Raw genomic sequence first — 16545 nt, 5'->3', positions numbered from 1 at the left:
AAATCGGTTTTACAGTGAAAATTGCAGGAACTTCAAACCGGCACTAGGAAACAGACTGAGAAACCAGAGTAAAAGTTTCTCCTGCAACCCGTTCCCTTTGTGCTAGATGAACGAACGTCTCTCCACATGCTCAGTTCTGAGAGATATGTGTGTGTCAAAGCCGTCTTTCACTTAGCTTGTTGGGAACACAAAGTTTCTTTTCAGTTGCAAACTCCACTCCATACATATATATGGGGAGGTACTAGCTCCAAATAGGTTTTACAGTGAAAACTGCAGGAACTTCAAACCGGCACTAGGAAACAGACTGAGAAACCAGAGTAAAAGTTTCTCCTGCAACCCGTTCCCTTTATGCTAGATGAACGAACGTCTCTCCACATGCTCAGTTCTGAGAGATAAGTGTGTGTGAAAACCGTCCTTCACCTAGCTTGTTGGGAACACAAAGTTTCTTTTCAGTTGCAAACTCCACTCCATACATATATATGGGGAAGTACTAGCTCCAACTCGGTTTTACAGTGAAAAGTGCAGGAACTTCAAACCGGCACTAGGAAACAGACTGAGAAACCACAGTAAAAGTTTCTCCTGCAACCCGTTCCCTTTCTGCTTGATGAACGAACGTCTCTCCACATGCTCAGTTCTGAGAGATAAGTGTGTGTGAAAGCCGTCCTTCACCTAGCTTGTTGGGAACACAAAGTTTCTTTTCAGTTGCAAACTCCACTCCATACATATATATTGGGAGGTACTAGCTCCAACCAGGTTTTACAGTGAAATCTGCAGGAACTTCAAACCGGCACTAGGAAACAGACTGAGAAACCAGAGTAAAATTTTCTCCTGCAAACTTTTCCCTTTGTGCTAGATGAACGAACGTCTCTCCACATGCTCAGTTCTGAGAGATGTGTGTGTGTGAAAGCCGTCCTTCACCTAGCTTGTTGGGAACATAAAGTTTGTTTTCATTTGTAAACTCCAATCCATACATATATATGGGGAGGTACTAGCTCCAACTCGGTTTTACAGTGAAAACTGCAGGAACTTCAAACCGGCACTAGGAAACAGACTGAGAAACCAGATTAAAGTTTCTCCTGCAACCGGTTCCCTTTGTGCTAGATGAACGAACGTCTCTCCACATGCTCAGTTCTGAGAGATAAGTGTGTGTCAAAGCCGTCTTTCACTTAGCTTGTTGGGAACACAAAGTTTCTTTTCAGTTGCAAACTCCACTCCATACATATATATGGGGAGGTACTAGCTCCAAATCGGTTTTACAGTGAAAACTGCAGGAACTTCAAACCGGCACTAGGAAACAGACTGAGAAACCAGAGTAAAAGTTTCTCCTGCAACCCGTTCCCTTTGTGCTAGATGAACGAACGTCTCTCCACATGCTCAGTTCTGAGAGATATGTGTGTGTCAAAGACGTCTTTCACTTAGCTTGTTGGGAACACAAAGTTTCTTTTCAGTTGCAAACTCCACTCCATACATATATATGGGGAGGTTCTAGCTCCAAATCGGTTTTACAGTGAAAACTGCAGGAACTTCAAACCGGCACTAGGAAACAGACTGAGAAACCAGAGTAAAAGTTTCTCCTGTAACCCGTTCCCTTTCTGCTAGATGAACGAACGTCTCTCCACATGCTCAGTTCTGAGAGATAAGTGTGTGTGAAAGCCGTCCTTCACCTAGCTTGTTGGGAACACAAAGTTTCTTTTCAGTTGCAAACTCCACTCCATACATATATATTGGGAGGTACTAGCTCCAACCAGGTTTTACAGTGAATACTGCAGGAACTTCAAACCGGCACTAGGAAACAGACTGAGAAACCAGAGTAAAAGTTTCTCCTGCAACCTGTTCCCTTTGTGCTAGATGAACGAACGTCTCTCCACATGCTCAGTTCTGAGAGATGTGTGTGTGTGAAAGCCGTCCTTCACCTAGCTTGTTGGGAACATAAAGTTTCTTTTCATTTGTAAACACCAATCCATACATATATATGGGGAGGTACTAGCTCCAACTCGATTTTACAGTGAAAACTGCAGGAACTTCAAACCGGCACTAGGAAACAGACTGAGAATCCAGAGTAAAAGTTTCTCCTGCAACCGGTTCCCTTTGTGCTAGATGAACGAACGTCTCTCCACATGCTCAGTTCTGAGAGATAAGTGTGTGTCAAAGCCGTCTTTCACTTAGCTTGTTGGGAACACAAAGTTCCTTTTCAGTTGCAAACTCCACTCCATACATATATATGGGGAGGTACTAGCTCCAAATCGGTTTTACAGTGAAAACTGCAGGAACTTCAAACCGGCACTAGGAAACAGACTGAGAAACCAGAGTAAAATTTCTCCTGCAACCCGTTCCCTTTGTGCTAGATGAACGAACGTCTCTCCACATGCTCAGTTCTGAGAGATATGTGTGTGTCAAAGCCGTCTTTCACTTAGCTTGTTGGGAACACAAAGTTTCTTTTCAGTTGCAAACTCCACTCCATACATATATATGGGGAGGTACTAGCTCCAAATAGGTTTTACAGTGAAAACTGCAGGAACTTCATACCGGCACTAGGAAACAGAATGAGAAACCAGAGTAAAATTTTCTCCTGCAACCCGTTCCCTTTATGCTAGATGAACGAACGTCTCTCCACATGCTCAGTTCTGAGAGATAAGTGTGTGTGAAAACCGTACTTCACCTAGCTTGTTGGGAACACAAAGTTTCTTTTCAGTTGCAAACTCCACTCCATACATATATATGGGGAATTACTAGCTCCAACTCGGTTTTACAGTGAAAAGTGCAGGAACTTCAAACCGGCACTAGGAAACAGACTGAGAAACCAGAGTAAAAGTTTCTCCTGCAACCGGTTCCCTTTCTGCTAGATGAACGAACGTCTCTCCACATGCTCAGTTCTGAGAGATAAGTGTGTGTGAAAGCCGTCCTTCACCTAGCTTGTTGGGAACACAAAGTTTCTTTTCAGTTGCAAACTCCACTCCATACATATATATTGGGAGGTACTAGCTCCAACCAGGTTTTACAGTGAAATCTGCAGGAACTTCAAACAGGCACTAGGAAACAGACTGAGAAACCAGAGTAAAATTTTCTCCTGCAACCTTTTCCCTTTGTGCTAGATGAACGAACGTCTCTCCACATGCTCAGTTCTGAGAGATGTGTGTGTGTGAAAGCCGTCCTTCACCTAGCTTGTTGGGAACATAAAGTTTCTTTTCATTTGTAAACTCCAATCCATACATATATATGGGGAGGTACTAGCTCCAACTCGGTTTTACAGTGAAAACTGCAGGAACTTCAAACCGGCACTAGGAAACAGACTGAGAAACCAGATTAAAGTTTCTCCTGCAACCGGTTCCCTTTGTGCTAGATGAACGAACGTCTCTCCACATGCTCAGTTCTGAGAGATAAGTGTGTGTCAAAGCCGTCTTTCACTTAGCTTGTTGGGAACACAAAGTTTCTTTTCAGTTGCAAACTCCACTCCATACATATATATGGGGAGGTACTAGCTCCAAATCGGTTTTACAGTGAAAACTGCAGGAACTTCAAACCGGCACTAGGAAACAGACTGAGAAACCAGAGTAAAAGTTTCTCCTGCAACCCGTTCCCTTTGTGCTAGATGAACGAACGTCTCTCCACATGCTCAGTTCTGAGAGATATGTGTGTGTCAAAGCCGTCTTTCACTTAGCTTGTTGGGAACACAAAGTTTCTTTTCAGTTGCAAACTCCACTCCATACATATATATGGGGAGGTACTAGCTCCAACTCGGTTTTACAGTGAAAAGTGCAGGAACTTCAAACCGGCACTAGGAAACAGACTGAGAAACCAGAGTAAAAGTTTCTCCTGCAACCCGTTCCCTTTCTGCTAGATGAACGAACGTCTCTCCACATGCTCAGTTCTGAGAGATAAATGTGTGTGAAAGCCGTCCTTCACCTAGCTTGTTGGGAACACAAAGTTCCTTTTCAGTTGCAAACTCCACTCCATACATATATATTGGGAGGTACTAGCTCCAACCAGGTTTTACAGTGAAAACTGCAGGAACTTCAAACCGGCACTAGGAAACAGACTGAGAAACCAGAGTAAAATTTCCTCCTGCAACCTGTTCCCTTTGTGCTAGATGAACGAACGTCTCTCCACATGCTCAGTTCTGAGAGATGTGTGTGTGTGAAAGCCGTCCTTCACCTAGCTTGTTGGGAAAATAAAGTTTCTTTTCATTTGTAAACACCAATCCATACATATATATGGGTAGGTACTAGCTCCAACTCGGTTTTACAGTGAAAACTGCAGGAACTTCAAACCGGCACTAGGAAACAGACTGAGAATCCAGAGTAAAAGTTTCTCCTGCTACCGGTTCCCTTTGTGCTAGATGAACGAACGTCTCTCCACATGCTCAGTTCTGAGAGATATGTGTGTGTCAAAGCCGTCTTTCACTTAGCTTGTTGGGAACACAAAGTTCCTTTTCAGTTGCAAACTCCACTCCATACATATATATGGGGAGGTACTAGCTCCAAATCGGTTTTACAGTGAAAACTGCAGGAACTTCAAACCGGCACTAGGAAACAGACTGAGAAACCAGAGTAAAAGTTTCTCCTGCAACCCGTTCCCTTTGTGCTATATGAACGAACGTCTCTCCACATGCTCAGTTCTGAGAGATATGTGTGTGTCAAAGCCGTCTTTCACTTAGCTTGTTGGGAACACAAAGTTTCTTTTCAGTTGCAAACTCCACTCCATACATATATTGGGAGGTACTAGCTCCAAATCGGTTTTACAGTGAAAAATGCAGGAACTTCAAACCGGCACTAGGAAACAGACTGAGAAACCAGAGTAAAAGTTTCTCCTGCAACCCGTTCCCTTTGTGCTAGATGAACGAACGTCTCTCCACATGCTCATTTCTAAGAGATATGTGTGTGTGAAAGCCGTCCTTCACCTAGCTTGTTGGGAACACAAAGTTTCTTTTCAGTTTCAAACTCCACTCCATACATATATATGGGGAGGTACTGGCTCCAAATCGGTTTTACAGTGAAAACTGCAGGAACTTCAAACCGGCACTAGGAAACAGACTGAGAAACCAGAGTAAAATTTTCTCCTGCAACCCGTTCCCTTTGTGCTAGATGAACGATCGTCTCTCCACATGCTCAGTTCTGAGAGATAAGTGTGTGTGAAAGCCGTCCTTCACCTAGCTTGTTGGGAACACAAAGTTTCTTTTCAGTTGCAAACTCCACTCCATACATATATATGGGGAGGTACTAGCTCCAACTCGGTTTTACAGTGAAAACTGCAGGAACTTCATACCGGCACTAGGAAACAGACTGAGAAACCAGAGTAAAAGTTTCTCCTGCAACCCTTTCCCTTTGTGCTACATGAACGAACGTCTCTCCACATGCTCATTTCTAAGAGATATGTGTGTGTGAAAGCCGTCCTTCAACTAGCTTGTTGGGAACACAAAGTTTCTTTTCAGTTGCAAACTCCACTCCATACATATATATGGGGAGGTACTGGCTCCAAATCGGTTTTACAGTGAAAACTGCAGAAAATTCAAACCGGCACTACGAAACAGACTGAGAAACCAGAGTAAAATTTTCTCCTGCAACCCGTTCCCTTTGTGCTAGATGAACGAACGTCTCTCCACATGCTCAGTTCTGAGAGATAAGTGTGTGTGAAAGCCGTCCTTCACCTAGCTTGTTGGGAACACAAAGTTTCTTTTCAGTTGCAAAATCCACTACATACATATATATTGGGAGGTACTAGCTCCAACCAGGTTTTACAGTGAAAACTGCAGGAACTTCAAACCGGCACTAGGAAACAGACTGAGAAACCAGAGTAAAAGTTTCTCCTGCAACCTGTTCCCTTTGTGCTAGATGAACGAAAGTCTCTCCACATGCTCAGTTCTGAGAGATGTGTGTGTGTGAAAGCCGTCCTTCACCTAGCTTGTTGGGAACATAAAGTTTCTTTTCATTTGTAAACTCCAATCCATACATATATATGGGGAGGTACTAGCTCCAACTCGGTTTTACAGTGAAAACTGCAGGAACTTCAAACCGGCACTAGGAAACAGACTGAGAAACCAGAGTAAAAGTTTCTCCTGCAAACGGTTCCCTTTGTGCTAGATGAAGGAACGTCTCTGCACATGCTCAGTTCTGAGAGATAAGTGTGTGTCAAAGCCGTCTTTCACTTAGCTTGTTGGGAACACAAAGTTTCTTTTCAGTTGCAAACTCCACTCCATACATATATATGGGGAGGTACTAGCTCCAAATCGGTTTTACAGTGAAAACTGCAGGAACTTCAAACCGGCACTAGGAAACAGACTGAGAAACCAGAGTAAAAGTTTCTCCTGCAACCCGTTCCCTTTGTGCTAGATGAACGAACGTCTCTACACATGCTCAGTTCTGAGAGATATGTGTGTGTCAAAGCCGTCTTTCACTTAGCTTGTGGGGAACACAAAGTTTCTTTTCAGTTGCAAACTCCACTCCATACATATATATGGGGAGGTACTAGTTCCAAATCGGTTTTACAGTGAAAACTGCAGGAACTTCAAACTGGCACTAGGAAACAGACTGAGAAACCAGAGTAAAAGTTTCTCCTGCAACCCGTTCCCTTTGTGCTAGATGAACGAATGTCTCTCCACATGCTCATTTCTAAGACATAAGTGTGTGTGAAAGCCGTCCTTCACCTAGCTTGTTGGGAACACAAAGTTTCTTTTCAGTTGCAAACTCCACTCCATACATATATATGGGGAGGTACTGGCTCCAAATCGGTTTTACAGTGAAAACTGCAGGAACTTCAAACCGGCACTACGAAACAGACTGAGAAACCAGAGTAAAAGTTTCTCCTGCAACCCGTTCCCTTTGTGCTAGAAGAACGATCGTCTCTCCACATGCTCAGTTCTGAGAGATAAGTGTGTGTGAAAGCCGTCCTTCACCTAGCTTGTTGGGAACACAAAGTTTCTTTTCAGTTGCAAACTCCACTCCATACATATATATTGGGAGGTACTAGCTCCAACCAGGTTTTACAGTGAAAACTGCAGGAACTTCAAACCGGCACTAGGAAACAGACTGAGAAACCAGAGTAAAATTTTCTCCTGCAACCTGTTCCCTTTGTGCTAGATGAACGAACGTCTCTCCACATGCTCAATTCTGAGAGATGTGTGTGTGTGAAAGCCGTCCTTCACTTAACTTGTTGGGAACATAAAGTTTCTTTTCATTTGTAAACTCCAATCCATACATATATATGGGGGAGGTACTAGCTCCAACTCGGTTTTACAGTGAAAACTGCAGGAACTTCAAACCGGCACTAGGAAACAGACTGAGAAACCAGAGTAAAAGTTTCTCCTGCAACCGGTTCCCTTTGTGCTAGATGAACGAACGTCTCTCCACATGCTCAGTTCTGAGAGATAAGTGTGTGTCAAAGCCGTCTTTCACTTTGCTAGTTGGGAACACAAAGTTTCTTTTCAGTTGCAAACTCCACTCCATACATATATAAGGGGAGGTACTAGCTCCAAATCGGTTTTACAGTGAAAACTGCAGGAACTTCAAACCGGCACTAGGAAACAGACTGAGAAACCAGAGTAAAAGTGTCTCCTGCAACCCGTTCCCTTTGTGCTAGATGAACGAACGTCTATCCACATGCTCAGTTCTGAGAGATAAGTGTGTGTGAAAGCCTTCCTTCACCTAGCTTGTTGGGAACACAAAGTTAATTTTCAGTTGCAAACTCCACTCCATACATATATATGGGGAGGTACTAGCTCCAACTCGGTTTTACAGTGAAAACTGCTGGAACTTCAAACCGGCACTAGGAAACAGACTGAGAAACCAGAGTAAAAGTTTCTCCTGCAACCCGTTCCCTTTGTGCTACATGAACGAACGTCTCTCCACATGCTCAGTTCTGAGAGATAAGTGTGTGTGAAAGCCGTCCTTCACCTAGCTTGTTGGGAACACAAAGTTTCTTTTCAATTGCAAACTTGACTCCATACATATATATGGGGAGATACTAGCTCCAAATCCGTTTTACAGTGAAAACTGCAGGAACTTCAAATCGGCACTAGGAAACAGACTGAGAAACCAGATTAAAAGTTTCTCCTGCAACCCGTTCCCTTTCTGCTAGATGAACGAACGTCTCTCCACGTGCTCAATTCTAGAGATATGTGTGTGTGAAAGCCGTACTTCACATAGCTTGTTGGGAACACAAAGTTTCTTTTCAGTTGCAAACTCCACTCCATACATATATATGGGGAGGTACTAGCTCCAACTCGGTTTTACAGTGAAAACTGCAGGAACTTCAAACCGGCACTAGGAAACAGACTGAGAAACCAGAGTAAAAGTTTCTCCTGCAACCCGTTCCCTTTGTGCTACATGAACGAACGTCTCTCCACATGCTCATTTCTAAGAGATAAGTGTGTGTGAAAGCCGTCCTTCAACTAGCTTGTTGGGAACACAAAGTTTCTTTTCAGTTGCAAACTCCACTCCATACATATATATGGGGAGGTACTGGCTCCAAATCGGTTTTACAGTGAAAACTGCAGGAACTTCAAACCGGCTCTAGGAAACAGACTGAGAAACCAGAGTAAAAGTTTCTCCTGCAACCCGTTCCCTTTGTGCTAGATGAACGAACGTCTCTCCACATGCTCAGATCTGAGAGATAAGTGTGTGTGAAAGCCGTCCTTCACCTAGCTTGTTGGGAACACAAAGTTTCTTTTCAGTTGCAAAATCCACTCCATACATATATATTGGGAGGTACTAGCTCCAACCAGGTTTTACAGTGAAAACTGCAGGAACTTCAAACCGGCACTAGGAAACAGACTGAGAAACCAGAGTAAAAGTTTCTCCTGCAACCTGTTCCCCTTGTGCTAGATGAACGAAAGTCTCTCCACATGCTCAGTTCTGAGAGATGTGTGTGTGTGAAAGCCGTCCTTCACCTAGCTTGTTGGGAACATAAAGTTTCTTTTAATTTGTAAACTCCACTCCATACATATATATGGGGAGGTACTAGCTCCAACTCGGTTTTACAGTGAAAACTGCAGGAACTTCAAACCGGCACTAGGAATCAGACTGAGAAACCAGAGTAAAAGTTTCTCCTGCAACCCGTTCACTTTGTGCTAGATGAACGAACGTCTCTCCACATGCTAAGTTCTGAGAGATATGTGTGTGTCAAAGCCGTCTTTCACTTAGCTTGTTGGGAACACAAAGTTTCTTTTCAGTTGCAAACTCCACTCCATACATATATATGGGGAGGTACTAGCTCCAAATCGGTTTTACAGTGAAAACTGCAGGAACTTCAAACCGGCACTAGGAAACAGACTGAGAAACCAGAGTAAAAGTTTCTCCTGCAACCCATTCCCTTTATGCTAGATGAACGAACGTCTCTCCACATGCTCAGTTCTGAGAGATAAGTGTGTGTGAAAGCCGTCCTTCACCTAGCTTGTTGGGAACACAAAGTTTCTTTTCAGTTGCAAACTCCACTCCATACATATATATGGGGAAGTACAAGCTCCAACTCGGTTTTACAGTGAAAAGTGCAGGAACTTCAAACCGGCACTAGGAAACAGACTGAGAAACCAGAGTAAAAGTTTCTCCTGCACACCGTTCCCTTTCTGCTAGATGAACGAACGTCTCTCCACATGCTCAGTTCTGAGAGATAAGTGTGTGTGAAAGCCGTCCTTCACCTAGCTTGTTGGGAACACAAAGTTTCTTTTCAGTTGCAAACTCCACTCCATACATATATATGGGGAAGTACTTGCTCCAAATCGGTTTTACAGTGAAATCTGCAGGAACTTCAAACCGGCACTTCGAAACAGACTGAGAAACCAGAGTAAAAGTTTCTCCTGCAACCCGTTCCCTTTCTGCTAGATGAACGATCGTCTCTCCACATGCTCAGTTCTGAGAGATAAGTGTGTGTGAAAGCCGTCCTTCACCTAGCTTGTTGGGAACACAAAGTTTCTTTTCAGTTGCAAGCTCCACTCCATACATATAAATTGGGAGGTACTAGCTCCTACCATGTTTTACAGTGAAAACTGCAGGAACTTCAAACCGGCACTAGGAAACAGACTGAGAATCCAGAGTAAAATTATCCCCTGCAACCTGTTCCCTTTGTGCTAGATGAACGAACGTCTCTCCACATGCTCAGTTCTGAGAGATGTTTGTGTGTGAAAGCCGTCCTTCAACTAGCTTGTTGGGAACATAAAGTTTCTTTTCATTTGTAAACTCCACTCCATACATATATATGGGGAGGTACTAGCTCCAACTCGGTTTTACAGTGAAAACTGCAGGAACTTCAAACCGGCACTAGGAAACAGACTGAGAAACCAGAGTAAAATTTTCTCCTGCAACCTGTTCCCTTTGTGCTAGATGAACGAACGTCTCTCCACATGATCAGTTCTGAGAGATGTGTGTGTGTGAAAGCCGTCCTTCACCTAGCTTGTTGGGAACATAAAGTTTCTTTTCATTTGTAAACTCCAATCCATACATATATATGGGGAGGTACTAGCTCCAACTCGGTTTTACAGTGAAAACTGCAGGAACTTCAAACCGGCACTAGGAAACAGACTGAGAAACCAGATTAAATTTTCTCCTGCAACCGGTTCCCTTTGTGCTAGATGAACGAACGTCTCTCCACATGCTCAGTTCTGAGAGATAAGTGTGTGTCAAAGCCGTCTTTCACTTAGCTTGTTGGGAACACAAAGTTTCTTTTCAGTTGCAAACTCCACTCCATACATATATATGGGGAGGTACTAGCTCCAACTCGGTTTTACAGTGAAAAGTGCATTAACTTCAAACCGGCACTAGGAAACAGACTGAGAATCCAGAGTAAAAGTTTCTCCTGCAACCCGTTCCCTTTGTGCTAGATGAACGAACGTCTCTCCACATGCTCAGTTCTGAGAGATAAGTGTGTGTGAAAGCCGTCCTTCATCTAGCTTGTTGGGAACACAAAGTTTCTTTTCAGTTGCAAACTCCACTCCATACATATATATGGGGAGGTACAAGCTCCAACTCGGTTTTACAGTGAAAACTGCTGGAACTTCAAACCGGCACTAGGAAACAGACTGAGAAACCAGAGTAAAAGTTTCTCCTGCAACACGTTCCCTTTGTGCTAGATGAACGAACGTCTCTCCACATGCTCATTTCTAAAAGATAAGTGTGTGTGAAAGCCGTCCTTCAACTAGCTTGTTGGGAACACAAAGTTTCTTTTCAGTTGCAAACTCCACTCCATACATATATATGGGGAGGTACTTGCTCCAAATCGGTTTTACAGTGAAAACTGCAGGAACTTCAAACCGGCACTTCGAAACAGACTGAGAAACCAGAGTAAAAGTTTCTCCTGCAACCCGTTCCCTTTCTGCTAGATGAACGATCGTCTCTCCACATGCTCAGTTCTGAGAGATAAGTGTGTGTGAAAGCCGTCCTTCACCTAGCTTGTTGGGAACACAAAGTTTCTTTTCAGTTTCAAACTCCACTCCATACATATATATGGGAAGGTACTGGCTCCAAATCGGTTTTACAGTGAAAACTGCAGGAACTTCAAACCGGCACTACGAAACAGACTGAGAAACCAGAGTAAAAGTTTCTCCTGCAACCCGTTCCCTTTGTGCTAGATGAACGAACGTCTCTCCACATGCTCAGTTCTGAGAGATATGTGTGTGTCAAAGCCGTCTTTCACTTAGCTTGTTGGGAACACAAAGTTTCTTTTCAGTTGCAAACTCCACTCCATACATATATATGGGGAGGTACTAGCTCCAAATCGGTTTTACAGTGAAAACTGCAGGAACTTCAAACCGGCACTAGGAAACAGACTGAGAAACCAGAGTAAAAGTTTCTCCTGCAACCCGTTCCCTTTGTGCTAGATGAACGAACGTCTCTCCACATGCTCAGTTCTGAGAGATATGTGTGTGTCAAAGCCGTCTTTCACTTAGCTTGTTGGGAACACAAAGTTTCTTTTCAGTTGCAAACTCCACTCCATACATATATATGGGGAGGTACTAGCTCCAAATAGGTTTTACAGTGAAAACTGCAGGAACTTCAAACCGGCACTAGGAAACAGACTGAGAAACCAGAGTAAAAGTTTCTCCTGCAACCCGTTCCCTTTATGCTAGATGAACGAACGTCTCTCCACATGCTCAGTTCTGAGAGATAAGTGTGTGTGAAAACCGTCCTTCACCTAGCTTGTTGGGAACACAAAGTTTCTTTTCAGTTGCAAACTCCACTCCATACATATATATGGGGAAGTACTAGCTCCAACTCGGTTTTACAGTGAAAAGTGCAGGAACTTCAAACCGGCACTAGGAAACAGACTGAGAAACCACAGTAAAAGTTTCTCCTGCAACCCGTTCCCTTTCTACTTGATGAACGAACGTCTCTCCACATGCTCAGTTCTGAGAGATAAGTGTGTGTGAAAGCCGTCCTTCACCTAGCTTGTTGGGAACACAAAGTTTCTTTTCAGTTGCAAACTCCACTCCATACATATATATTGGGAGGTACTAGCTCCAACCAGGTTTTACAGTGAAAACTGCAGGAACTTCAAACCGGCACTAGGAAACAGACTGAGAAACCAGAGTAAAATTTTCTCCTGCAACCTTTTCCCTTTGTGCTAGATGAACGAACGTCTCTCCACATGCTCAGTTCTGAGAGATGTGTGTGTGTGAAAGCCGTCCTTCACCTAGCTTGTTGGGAACATAAAGTTTGTTTTCATTTGTAAACTCCAATCCATACATATATATGGGGAGGTACTAGCTCCAACTCGGTTTTACAGTGAAAACTGCAGGAACTTCAAACCGGCACTAGGAAACAGACTGAGAAACCAGATTAAAGTTTCTCCTGCAACCGGTTCCCTTTGTGCTAGATGAACGAACGTCTCTCCACATGCTCAGTTCTGAGAGATAAGTGTGTGTCAAAGCCGTCTTTCACTTAGCTTGTTGGGAACACAAAGTTTCTTTTCAGTTGCAAACTCCACTCCATACATATATAAGGGGAGGTACTAGCTCCAAATCGGTTTTACAGTGAAAACTGCAGGAACTTCAAACCGGCACTAGGAAACAGACTGAGAAACCAGAGTAAAAGTTTCTCCTGCAACCCGTTCCCTTTGTGCTAGATGAACGAACGTCTCTCCACATGCTCAGTTCTGAGAGATATGTGTGTGTCAAAGCCGTCTTTCACTTAGCTTGTTGGGAACACAAAGATTCTTTTCAGTTGCAAACTCCACTCCATACATATATATGGGGAGGTACTAGCTCCAAATAGGTTTTACAGTGAAAACTGCAGGAACTTCAAACCGGCACTAGGAAACAGACTGAGAAACCAGAGTAAAAGTTTCTCCTGTAACCCGTTCCCTTTCTGCTAGATGAACGAACGTCTCTCCACATGCTCAGTTCTGAGAGATAAGTGTGTGTGAAAGCCGTCCTTCACCTAGCTTTTTGGGAACACAAAGTTTCTTTTCAGTTGCTAACTCCACTCCATACATATATATTGGGAGGTACTAGCTCCAACCAGGTTTTACAGTGAAAACTGCAGGAACTTCAAACCGGCACTAGGAAACAGACTGAGAAACCAGAGTAAAAGTTTCTCCTGCAACCTGTTCCCTTTGTGCTAGATGAACGAACGTCTCTCCACATGCTCAGTTCTGAGAGATGTGTGTGTGTGAAAGCCGTCCTTCACCTAGCTTGTTGGGAACATAAAGTTTCTTTTCATTTGTAAACACCAATCCATACATATATATGGGGAGGTACTAGCTCCAACTCGGTTTTACAGTGAAAACTGCAGGAACTTCAAACCGGCACTAGGAAACAGACTGAGAATCCAGAGTAAAAGTTTCTCCTGCAACCGGTTCCCTTTGTGCTAGATGAACGAACGTCTCTCCACATGCTCAGTTCTGAGAGATAAGTGTGTGTCAAAGCCGTCTTTCACTTAGCTTGTTGGGAACACAAAGTTCCTTTTCAGTTGCAAACTCCACTCCATACATATATATGGGGAGGTACTAGCTCCAAATCGGTTTTACGCTGAAAACTGCAGGAACTTCAAACCGGCACTAGGAAACAGACTGAGAAACCAGAGTAAAAGTTTCTCCTGCAACCCGTTCCCTTTATGCTAGATGAACGAACGTCTCTCCACATGCTCAGTTCTGAGAGATAAGTGTGTGTGAAAACCGTACTTCACCTAGCTTGTTGGGAACACAAAGTTTCTTTTCAGTTGCAAACTCCACTCCATACATATATATGGGGAAGTACTAGCTCCAACTCGGTTTTACAGTGAAAAGTGCAGGAACTTCAAACCGGCACTAGGAAACAGACTGAGAAACCAGAGTAAAAGTTTCTCCTGCAACCCGTTCCCTTTCTGCTAGATGAACGAACGTCTCTCCACATGCTCAGTTCTGAGAGATAAGTGTGTGTGAAAGCCGTCCTTCACCTAGCTTGTTGGGAACACAAAGTTTCTTTTCAGTTGCAAACTCCACTCCATACATATATATTGGGAGGTACTAGCTCCAACCAGGTTTTACAGTGAAATCTGCAGGAACTTCAAACCGGCACTAGGAAACAGACTGAGAAACCAGAGTAAAATTTTCTCCTGCAACCTTTTCCCTTTGTGCTAGATGAACGAACGTCTCTCCACATGCTCAGTTCTGAGAGATGTGTGTGTGTGAAAGCCGTCCTTCACCTAGCTTGTTGGGAACATAAAGTTTCTTTTCATTTGTAAACTCCAATCCATACATATATATGGGGAGGTACTAGCTCCAACTCGGTTTTACAGTGAAAACTGCAGGAACTTCAAACCGGCACTAGGAAACAGACTGAGAAAGCAGATTAAAGTTTCTCCTGCAACCGGTTCCCTTTGTGCTAGATGAACGAACGTCTCTCCACATGCTCAGTTCTGAGAGATAAGTGTGTGTCAAAGCCGTCTTTCACTTAGCTTGTTGGGAACACAAAGTTTCTTTTCAGTTGCAAACTCCACTCAATACATATATATGGGGAGGTACTAGCTCCAAATCGGTTTTACAGTGAAAACTGCAGGAACTTCAAACCGGCACTAGGAAACAGACTGAGAAACCAGAGTAAAAGTTTCTCCTGCAACCCGTTCCCTTTGTGCTAGATGAACGAACGTCTCTCCACATGCTCAGTTCTGAGAGATATGTGTGTGTCAAAGCCGTCTTTCACTTAGCTTGTTGGGAACACAAAGTTTCTTTTCAGTTGCAAACTCCAATCCATACATATATATGGGGAGGTACTAGCTCCAACTCGGTTTTACAGTGAAAAGTGCAGGAACTTCAAACCGGCACTAGGAAACAGACTGAGAACCAGAGTAAAAGTTTCTCCTGCAACCCGTTCCCTTTCTGCTAGATGAACGAACGTCTCTCCACATGCTCAGTTCTGAGAGATAAATGTGTGTGAAAGCCGTCCTTCACCTAGCTTGTTGGGAACACAAAGTTTCTTTTCAGTTGCAAACTCCACTCCATACATATATATTGGGAGGTACTAGCTCCAACCAGGTTTTACAGTGAAAACTGCAGGAACTTCAAACCGGCACTAGGAAACAGACTGAGAAACCAGAGTAAAATTTCCTCCTGCAACCTGTTCCCTTTGTGCTAGATGAACGAACGTCTCTCCACATGCTCAGTTCTGAGAGATGTGTGTGTGTGAAAGCCGTCCTTCACCTAGCTTGTTGGGAACATAAAGTTTCTTTTCATTTGTAAACACCAATCCATACATATATATGGGTAGGTACTAGCTCCAACTCGGTTTTACAGTGAAAACTGCAGGAACTTCAAACCGGCACTAGGAAACAGACTGAGAATCCAGAGTAAAAGTTTCTCCTGCTACCGGTTCCCTTTGTGCTAGATGAACGAACGTCTCTCCACATGCTCAGTTCTGAGAGATATGTGTGTGTCAAAGCCGTCTTTCACTTAGCTTGTTGGGAACACAAAGTTCCTTTTCAGTTGCAAACTCCACTCCATACATATATATGGGGAGGTACTAGCTCCAAATCGGTTTTACAGTGAAAACTGCAGGAACTTCAAACCGGCACTAGGAAACAGACTGAGAAACCAGAGTAAAAGTTTCTCCTGCAACCCGTTCCCTTTGTGCTATATGAACGATCGTCTCTCCACATGCTCAGTTCTGAGAGATATGTGTGTGTCAAAGCCGTCTTTCACTTAGCTTGTTGGGAACACAAAGTTTCTTTTCAGTTGCAAACTCCACTCCATACATATATTGGGAGGTACTAGCTCCAAATCGGTTTTACAGTGAAAACTGCAGGAACTTCAACCCGGCACTAGGAAACAGACTGAGAAACCAGAGTAAAAGTTTCTCCTGCAACCCGTTCCCTTTGTGCTAGATGAACGAAAGTCTCTCCACATGCTCATTTCTAAGAGATAAGTGTGTGTGAAAGCCGTCCTTCACCTAGCTTGTTGGGAACACAAAGTTTCTTTTCAGTTTCAAACTCCACTCCATACATATATATGGGGAGGTACTGGCTCCAAATCGGTTTTACAGTGAAAACTGCAGGAACTTCAAACCGGCACTAGGAAACAGACTGAGAAACCAGAGTAAAATTTTCTCCTGCAACCCGTTCCCTTTGTGCTAGATGAACGATCGTCTCT

This window comes from Camelus dromedarius, unplaced genomic scaffold, assembly GCF_036321535.1.
Source record: "Camelus dromedarius isolate mCamDro1 unplaced genomic scaffold, mCamDro1.pat HAP1_SCAFFOLD_123, whole genome shotgun sequence".
Classification (NCBI taxonomy): domain Eukaryota; kingdom Metazoa; phylum Chordata; class Mammalia; order Artiodactyla; family Camelidae; genus Camelus; species Camelus dromedarius.
Note: the sequence above shows the minus strand (reverse complement) of the source record.